Source organism: Felis catus, chromosome A2, assembly GCF_018350175.1.
Source record: "Felis catus isolate Fca126 chromosome A2, F.catus_Fca126_mat1.0, whole genome shotgun sequence".
NCBI lineage: Eukaryota > Metazoa > Chordata > Mammalia > Carnivora > Felidae > Felis > Felis catus.
This window is the reverse complement of record NC_058369.1, coordinates 57,261,430-57,270,071: the sequence shown is the minus strand read 5'-3', so window position 1 is coordinate 57,270,071 and position 8,642 is coordinate 57,261,430. Positions and strand designations below refer to the sequence as shown.

At 46.2% G+C, this 8,642-nt stretch overlaps 1 protein-coding gene across 1 annotated transcript in view; it reads left to right on the top strand.

Moving 5' to 3' along the window:
- The first annotated feature begins 2,632 nt into the window (after nucleotides 1-2,632).
- Nucleotides 2,633-8,642, top strand: part of RAB7A (RAB7A, member RAS oncogene family) — a 71,252-nt gene continuing 65,242 nt past the window's right edge. Inside the window, exon 1 of the mRNA XM_011280239.4 lies at nucleotides 2,633-2,849. The gene's annotated coding sequence lies outside the window, so the exon portion shown is untranslated. The remainder of the gene's footprint in view (nucleotides 2,850-8,642) is intronic.

Genomic DNA, 8,642 nt, shown 5'->3' with positions numbered 1-8,642 from the left:
GCCTGCTCTTATGGAGATGCCATTCTAGTGGAGAGATGGGCAATAAGCAAGTAAGCAATATAAACAAACAAACAAAGCGAGCAGGGAAATAGCAAGTGGTATTTTGTGTCGGTAGGAAGGAGAACTTCCATTTTAAATAGGAAAGGCCATTCTCACTGAGGAGATGGCATTGAAGTCAAGACCTGAGAAAAGTGAGAGTGGCCGTACAGGTATCTGAGGGAAGAGTCTTTCAGACAGAACGAAATACAATGGCAAAGACCTGAGTTAGATGTGTGCCTTCTCTTTTCTTAAACTAATATAGTTTGAGCAGACTTATCTGAGGTCAGAGAGGTATTTGGGGATCAGATGGGGTAGGGCCTTTTGCTTGTAAAGCTTTTAGTTTTAGTCTGATTTATGGGAAGAGTTTGACCAGGAGAATGACATGGTTTGACATTTTTATAGAATTACTCTGGCTGCTGTGTTAAGAATTGACAAGGAGTGAGGTGGGAGCAGGAAAGCACGATTTTTTACTGCAATCCAGGGGAGAAGTGATGGAGGCTCAGAACAGGTGGTAATGGCAGAGACAGTAAGTGCTCATGCTCTGAATATCTTTTGAAGGCTGTGAACGAGGGGTACGAGAGAGGGGAGTTTAATTCATTTTCCAGGACTGCTGTAAACAAATCACCACCAGCTTGGTGGCTTAAAACAACAGAAATATATTCTCTCAAATACATCTCAAATAGAAAATTCAAAATCAAAGCCTCCACCCCCCACTCTACCCTCTACCTTTTTTGTCTCTTTGGCTGTCAGCATTCGTTGGCTTGTGGCTACTCACTCCAATCTCTGACCCCATCTTCATATGGACTTCTTTTCTCTGTGTGTTTGTACTCTGTGTGTATCTTCTAAGGACACTTGTCATTGGATGTAGGACCCACCTGGATAATCCAGGATGCTTTCATCTCAAGATCCTTAATTACATCTGCAAATACCCTTTTTCCAAATCAGGTCACACCCACAGGTTCCACGGTATAGGCTTACCTTTTGGCCGGTGACTATTCAGTCCACAACAGCAGACAAGAATGATTCCAACATTTTTTGGACCGAGCAACTGAAAGAATGAAGCTTTCACGAACCAAGACAGGAAAGGACTATGAGAAGAGCATGTTGTCGAAGATGTTGATCTGAGTTCTGAGTTGATCTTAATGTGCTCAGATGGGGCAGGTGCTTGGTAGGGTGTCCCACCCTCCTAAGCTCAGAGAGTCTTGAGCTGTTGTCACCAGCTGGGCCCCAAAGCCTGACCTTTACTGCCTACCTGTTTATTGTACTTACTGACCTTTCTCTCACCTTTTTCCTTAAGCTCTTCTTTCCAGATTATCTCTTAACTCAGGCAAAAGACCTGAGGGACATAACATCCCAGATGGAAACAGAAATACCTCTCAAGCAATAACAACTGCCTAGACCACCCAGACCAGTTTGAACTTAACCCCCCACTCATGCCTGTGCAGATGGACCATGGAGAGATCCGTGGAGTGACTGACAGTTACAATTACCTCGTTATAATAGTAAAATCTCTGCCCAAGGAGGAGAATACACCTCATATACATAACATACGATGTATGTATAGGCATGTTTCCTTAAGGTGCCTGCGCCTCCTTTTGCCCCCCTCTACATAGGATGACAAGGCTTCCATCTAAATATTCATCCTAACCCTATAAGTAAAAGGAACCTATTCACCCTCGCTCAGGAAGTCATGGCTTCGGAAGTTATTCCTCAGCAATCTCCTTATTTGCTGCAAATAAAGTTTACTTTGTGTGACAGCTCCACCTGGCATGTCTGTGACTCACTAAGAAGTGACCTCATGTTAGTTGGATTACACTGTTTTTCCATTTTCTTGGACCCTTTTTTTCTGCCAGAAAAAAAAAAAAAATGTTCTGGTAGTGTCTAATTTACCTCCATGTCTTTATCACTCTGTAACACAATTGGTGCAGTCATTTGCCGTCTACTCGATTATGCACATTGACATCAGACATCCCTTGATTCACATCCCACTCTACCAATTACTGCGTGGAGCGATGCCGAGTGACCTGTAGTGGGTCTCTGTTGCCTATTTGCAAAATGGTGAACATAATCTTTCCCTAAAGTGGTTAAAATGGAGATGATCCAAAGGTATATAGTACAGGGTCACGGGAGATACTCAATATATACGGGTGCCCTTCCTCAACCCATTGTGAGTTTGTCGAAAAACCACTCTCTGTGTCTTAACACTCAGATTTCTCCCTAAGAAAGCCTGTTCCTACAGCATGCTTTGTGAATCCTGAAGAACTCAGGGCACACAGTAGGACTCTTTAGTTGTGATCAGGGCCTTCTGCAGAAGGACACTAATGGAAGAGCCAGTTTATTCACGTCCTCTCTTCCCTGGCATTCATTATTCCAGGGTAACAGGGAATGGCTGAGACATCCGTTTGCGGGTTCAACATGGCGCCGTCCTGCTCATTGTACGAGCCTCAAAGATGGCGACAACCGCTAAGGGGCAGACATGTTTGTGCCACATGATCAAGGTTCAGCCCAGAGGCGGCCGGAACGTGACGGAAGATTGAGGCGGGGCTCCTCCCCCGCACTCTTGGCGTCGAGCGTCTCGTGACAGGTACTTCCGCTCGGGGCGGCGGCGGTGGCGGAAGTGGGAGCGGAGCCGGAGTCTTGGCCATAAAGCCTGAGGCGGCGGCAGCGGCGGCGTTGAAAGCTTGGGGAGTGCCGAGGAGTCCTCTGGAACCGGAACTTGGACTTCTCTGCCTCTGTCCTCCCTTGCATCTCCTCCTCGGTGGGAGCCCTAGCTACGCGCCCGGCCCGGAGCCCCCAGCGGAGCGGCCGCGGTAAGCATTGGGCCCAGCCCGGCCGGTGGCCTGGTCCCATCCCCCCTCCTCAGCTCCTCGGTCGCCTGGGCCTCGCGTCTTCCGTGTCTTGGGCAGGCTCTGGACCCAGCGCAGGCCTCGCGGGGAAACTCCGCGTCGCCCAGGGCCCAAGCGCAGGCCCGGACCGCGCCCGGCCGGGGGGGAGGTCAGAGGTCGCCGGGCGTGACCTCTGGCCGGGTTGCGGACCCCGGGCCGGCTGTCCCGGACGCCTTGTTTATTGGTGGCGTCAAGACCCGCGACCCGGGAGGGTCTCCTGATTCGGGTGGCCTCTGGGCACTGGGGGCCCTGCGCCGCGGCGGGACGCCCTGTTGGGCTGGGGCTCTGGGAGTAGCTAGCCGGAGTGTGTCGGAGCCGACCCCGCCCGCTGACTTGTCCGGGGGACGCTGGCCCGGGACCCGCCGACCGCGCGGGCCTTGTTAACAGGCGCCCAAGGCTGAGCCACGTTCCTGTCTGTCTGTTCAGTTGAACAGCCCGACCCTGCTAATGAGAGAGGTTCCCTGACAGCAACTGAGTCAAGGCAGTGAGTCAGATCACGTGCACTGGGCTCTCCCCAAGCACTTGTGTACATGTGAGACGCCTCTGGCTCTGGGAGACAGGGAGCTTTTTGTCCTAAGTGTGTTGTAAATCCTGAGAGAAGTTTTCAAACTTACTGGGGGGGAAAGATGGTGTTTGGCTGTCGGGCTGTGTTGGGATTCCACCGCGTCGGGGGATCTTCTACCGCATTAAATTGAACCTTGGTGCCTAGTGGTTCTTTAAAGTGGAAAGTCGAGAAGAATAATAGCAAGCATTTGAGCGTGTGTTGTATTTTGGGCAGATGGGCAAGAACTTTGCACAGATCATTATGTTTAATTCTCGGAACGGCCCTCTGAAGTAACCATTATTGTCAGAGAACGGAGAGGTTAACTTGTTTGTCCAAGGTCACCGTAAATAACTTCTGGAGGGAGATTCGACCCCGGGCGGTCAGACTCCGGAGTACTCTGATCAGCCCCTGGGTTGTACTGCTTTCCCGTGCTGCTGAAGTTTGTGATCCATCTTTCGCCGTCTGGTGTATCTGCCTCCTTTGTTTTTAGTGATGCGTTTGAAAGCCTGTTCTGGTAGCTGCCTTAGTGCTCCCTCATAAACCGTAAGCTGTTCTCTGTGCGGTTGTGACTTTTAACACAGCTTGTTTGTAGCGTAGTGCTCGTAAAGTAGAAGCTCTACGGTTCCAGCAGAGTGCTCGATTGAGGTCTGAAGAATTTTGTTACTTAGGTCTTTGGTCAGACAAGTGAAGTCTGGCAGTCCTGCCGTGTGGACAGCCTTTCTTCAAACCTTAGTGTGTGGGTATCTAGCCAGTTGGTTCTTTCCTGTTGAAAATACTGTATCTTCTCTTTGGATTCCAAAAGAACAGGCTCTTGTCTCTTCCTTGTGACTTAAGCAGCTGATTAGCCGCATGACTTCTCATCCACGGATTAATAGAGTCTCCTATTAGTGTGTTTGTCTTCAGACTTGGGAGAGTTTGCTCAGATTTGAGTCTAAGAACTGGAAGGTGAGTTGTGAGTGCTTCTGAAGATACTGTCCAAACTGAAGCTTAGTCCTCACGACCCTGCTGTATTCTAATTTCTTTTTTTTTTTTTAACTTTTATACCTGAACTGATATATTTAAGCGGGTGGTAAGTGCGTAGTACTTAAGTGGTAAGTCTTAAATAATGTCTGTGTTTAGAAGGGAGTAGTGATGAGCACTTTTTCATTCATTCGGATGTTTTGAGTATCTAGCATGTATTAGGCATTACTGGTTATTGACTCAGAGAGGTAGGTGTGGTTCCTGTCCTAAAGGAGTTTAAAAATGGTGTGTGATTGTGGCCAGGCGTTCTGTTGTGGAATGGCTTGGTGGTAGAACCTGAGGCTTTTGGAAAGAGTGGTTTCTCACCTTTTCCCAAGTGAGTTCATAGTAGGCAGTCTGGTGTTCCGGCCAACTCGAAGGCTTTGTTAATTGCAGTGGCATTTGTATGGTTTGCTCTTAAAGTACAGAAGATAATATTACAGTTTCAAATTGATCATGCTTTTTGAAGAGTAACCTTCAACACTAAGCTTGTTTCTCCTTTTGCTCTAGTGGCATTTTGTTGTTGTTGTTCACTGGAGGGAGTTCATGCCACTGCCATTTGACACTGCAAACGTTAGCTGTTGCAGTGCTCTTTGAGCAAAGGCACATTTGGCATGCTGGATTTTTTTTCTTTAGCTGATGAAGAAAGTTTGATATAGTGCTTACCAGTTACAGTGTTCGTATTATACTAAACAAAACCCTGTGCCGTCCCTTCTTTTGCAACTGTTCTGTCTTCCCTTTCAAAGGAGATGTGAGTTTTGCCTTTGTGGTAGAACTGCATGAGTAAACAAACAGAAGGGTGGAATGTAGAAGGCATTCTAAAAATAGTTTTGTTAGTATATCTCTCCAGGTGATTCTTAGCAATCACTTGGGGCATTTGCTTGTTTTGTTATGTTTTGGGGGGCCAGCCAGGCCTAAGCCCCCAACCCCATCATCAAAAAGCACTGCTTTATAGTACAGTATGGCTTTGCATCCGATTCCTGACCCCACCACCGAGTGAAGCAAAATGGTTTTGGTTATTTGATTAGCTTTTAATAAATCTCCAAAGAGAATTACACAAATAACATCTCTGCCCTTATATTTGGTATTAGCCTTTCGGTGCAAAGGTGTAGCAAATTCAGACCACACACATGTGATAGTCTTATACACTGTTCCTTTCTGAGATTTGACATAAATAGTTCTCATTATGCCTGTGATAAAAAGTCCTAATTCTGTATCTATATAATTCAACAAATATGGCTGAGGATTTGACAAGATATTGGACTAGGAGTTATAAGCAAGGTTTTCCAGGGAAGTAAGGAGGTGGAATCCTCTTGAGTAAGGCTAAACAGTGGTTCCCTTGGCACTGATGTCATCCTCTGAAGGAGACTGAAGCTCTAGAAATTAGCACTCCCCCCCCCCCCCACCCCTTGCGGCTACTGGCTTTCTGCTGACTCTTATCTCCCATGTAAGGTTGCCATTGTATTCTCAGTCATCCATTCCTTTGTGTTATCAAACATTTATCTGTTAATGCTATCTAATAGCTCCGTAGGGTTGTACCTCTGCAGTTTGCTGCAGAAACCTTTTCAATGTGTTGATCTCTTCAGTATTTGCTCTCACATCTTCCCTCTATTTTCTGACTTTTCATAAACACAGAAAAATAGTTTGTATTTATGTTTTAAAACTTTTTCATGGTAATTGTGGTCAGTGTGATTTGTGAATCAAAGGTAAAAGTGATGTGTCGTGGGTGAAATCAGAACAGGCCTTGTAGCAGTGCCTCTGACTAGTTTCAATTTTAGTACTCAGGCTGTGATTTCAAAAACAAATTTAAGAATAGCTACTTGCAGAATATCTCTGTGGGGGAGGAAGAAAGCTTGGGAGTTGGTTCCAGTGGTGACATACAGTGTTGGCCTCGTTCATTTGCCTGAAGATGCAGTACTTAATGCGGGGACCTCTAGCCTCTCCTGGGCTGTCTGGTGATGTCATCGCTGCCGTGGAGATCAGTCTGACTGATTTTGTTGTCCATTTCCTGGTTGCCTCCGACTGTTTGCTTTAGGGGCAGAGTAAATCTGAAGCATATTTAGGGAGGTCTGGGGACCTGGGCAGTTTAGGAATCCTGTAACCTCACTTGGCTCTCAAATGAGCTTGCTTGTGTGACTGCTGCCAGACCCAGTGAAGGAGTGTCTCTGTTCTCCCTGACTCTTCAAGTAACGAACGACAGCTTATGCTTGCTACTGGCTTTCCTGGAGTCACCCAGCCCAGTTCCGGAATCCTTTAAAAATTGCGTTGGGAGGTAAATAGTTAACATCGTTGGTTTCCAATGTTTGTATGCAATTTTAATTAAAAGTCTATTTCATATGGATAAACTCTTAGTTCGAGTTAATTTGAGAATACATGACAGAGCCGAAAAAACCCAGTTGTAACAGCACAGACTTTATGAAAAGTAGTGCCTCTTACATATGGTAGTCAGTCTACCAACAGTGCTCTGTGCACTGTGCACTTAGAGATCTGGGGACCCCAGAGATAACTCTGGGTCATCTGGGCAGCCCACAGGGTAAGAGCCCCTCTGAAATCCTGTGACCTGTGCCAGCTGATGGTTGTTAGAGAGTACTAACGTTTTGTAGAAACGTTACTACGTGATACTTGTCTTTAAATGGATGCTCTTTAGTGTTTGTGTATTGCCTACCTTTTACATAAGGTTTCATTTGGTGCTTAGAACATCTCTGTACGCTGAGAGGGTAGCCTTTTCTGTTTTTGTGTCTGAGAGAGCTACTGCTGGTGCTCAGGTGGCCCAGCTCCTAGACAGTGCTAATCTAGGTCTGCTGAAACACATAGCTCAGTGCTCTTTCTGATACACCACCCTCCCTTTTTGATCATACATGATTGCCTTAAAGCCCTCGGCATTTGACTCCTTTTAAAAATGTATTTGTCTGGAGCTCTTGTGTGGGGCAGTCCAACTCTGGACTTCCTCTCAGGTCAAGATCAAGCCCTGCATCAGGTTTTGCGCTGATAGCGCAGAGCCTGCTTGTGATTCTCTTTGTTTCTCTCTCTCTCTCTCTCTCTCTCTCTCTCTCTCTCTCTCTCTGCCCCTCCCTTGCCTGCTCCTGTATGTGCTCTGTCTCAAAATAAATAAATAATAATAAACATTAAAAAAAGGTTTTTCTTCCACTACTGTTTATTTTAACATTTATTTTTTTAAGTAATCTCTACACCCAACATGGGGCTCAAACTCACAACTCCAGTCTCAAGAGTTGTATGATCTTCCAACTGAGCCAGCCAGACACCCCCCCAACAACCTTTTGTTTAAAATGACGTTACTCGGGACACCTGGGTGGCTCAGTCAGTTAAGTGACTTCGGCTCAGTCACTTGTGACATGATCTCACAGTTCCTGAGTTCGACCCTTGCGTCAAGCTCTGTATTGATAGCTTGGAGCCTGGAGCCTGCTTTGGATTCTCTGCCTCTCTCTGTCCTTCTGCCTCTCTCCCTCATTTGCCACGCACTCTCTCTCAAGAACAAACAAATAAATAAAGCATTTAAAAAACTTCGGGGTGCCTGGGTGGCTCAGTCGGTTGGGCGGCCGACTTCGGCTCAGGTCATGATCTCGCAGTCCGTGAGTTCGAGCCCCGCGTTGGGCTCTGTGCTGACAGCTCAGAGCCTGGAGCCTGTTTCAGATTCTGTGTCTCCCTCTCGCTGACCCTCCCCTGTTCATGCTCTCTCTCTGTCTCAAAAATAATATAAAACGTTAAAAAATTTTTTAAAAAATAAATAAAAAACTTAATAAAATGATGTTTCTCTTTTGCTCGTTATTAAATGAATCCGTTCTTTTAAAGGAAACACACACACACACACACACACACTAGGGAAATACAGAAGTAAAAAGGAAAAAACCACCATTCACTATCCAGAGGAAGACCGCAGAGTTAACTGGTTGTTTTCTTCCTATGAATCCATCCTTTAATACCTTTCTTTTATGAAATAGACTAAAATATGGTGTGAGAATTTAACTATGACTGGGACTGGACACTTGAATCCTTTGACCTATGGGACTTCTCCTAATAAACACTGTGATGGGAAGCTGGGGACCATGAGGCTAGCTGTGGTTTTCAGATGTTTAATGGCAACAGGTGAAGAACCTGATGGATTCAGTTCCAGAATAAAGTTATTTGGCATGGTGACGCTGGATAAGTAAAATGTG